Raw genomic sequence first — 224 nt, 5'->3', positions numbered from 1 at the left:
ATTCCTCGCTTCTGTGCTTTCACCATCTCCAGTCATCTCCAAACACAGCAGGGTTATGATGAACCTTATTTCTACATGAGAGGGATGGATCGACTGTGCTCCAAAGAGCTAAATGAGTTGAGACAGTCTCAGAGGCGTCAGCTCATACCCACCCGACCCCCACCTCCCCGTACATCACCCCTCCCATTGCCTGCATGGTCAAACAGCCCTGGGGGAGCTCTCTG

Source organism: Morone saxatilis, unplaced genomic scaffold, assembly GCF_004916995.1.
Source record: "Morone saxatilis isolate NCDOM2014 unplaced genomic scaffold, NCSU_SB_2.0 Contig0, whole genome shotgun sequence".
Taxonomy (NCBI): Eukaryota; Metazoa; Chordata; class Actinopteri; family Moronidae; genus Morone; species Morone saxatilis.
The sequence above is the reverse complement of the archived record's forward strand: the minus strand, read 5'-3'. Positions refer to the sequence as shown.